Source organism: Convolutriloba macropyga, chromosome 8 (assembly GCF_964194025.1).
Source record: "Convolutriloba macropyga chromosome 8, txConMacr16.3, whole genome shotgun sequence".
Classification (NCBI taxonomy): domain Eukaryota; kingdom Metazoa; phylum Xenacoelomorpha; order Acoela; family Convolutidae; genus Convolutriloba; species Convolutriloba macropyga.
In genome coordinates, this window is record NC_134475.1 from 2,022,269 (window position 1) to 2,022,548 (window position 280).

Genomic DNA, 280 nt, shown 5'->3' on the forward strand with positions numbered 1-280 from the left:
GAACACAATTGTAGGAAAACACTTTAAAGAGTCAATTGAATTGAAGTTTCTGCTTTAATTGCTTTTATTAGCATGAGCCTAATATTCACAAAACTTCAGTTCGTTTTTGCCCAATTTCTATAAAAATTCCTTTTGCCAAAATCCCATTACCCAGATTGTCTGGTTAAATACGTAAACGAAAAGTTTTTCACATGAGCTCAAATCACTGGGTTCCAAATATTAATTTTAGACTTATTGTTTAACCCGGAAACAAGGATACAGAAAAGAGTGCAAAAAACAA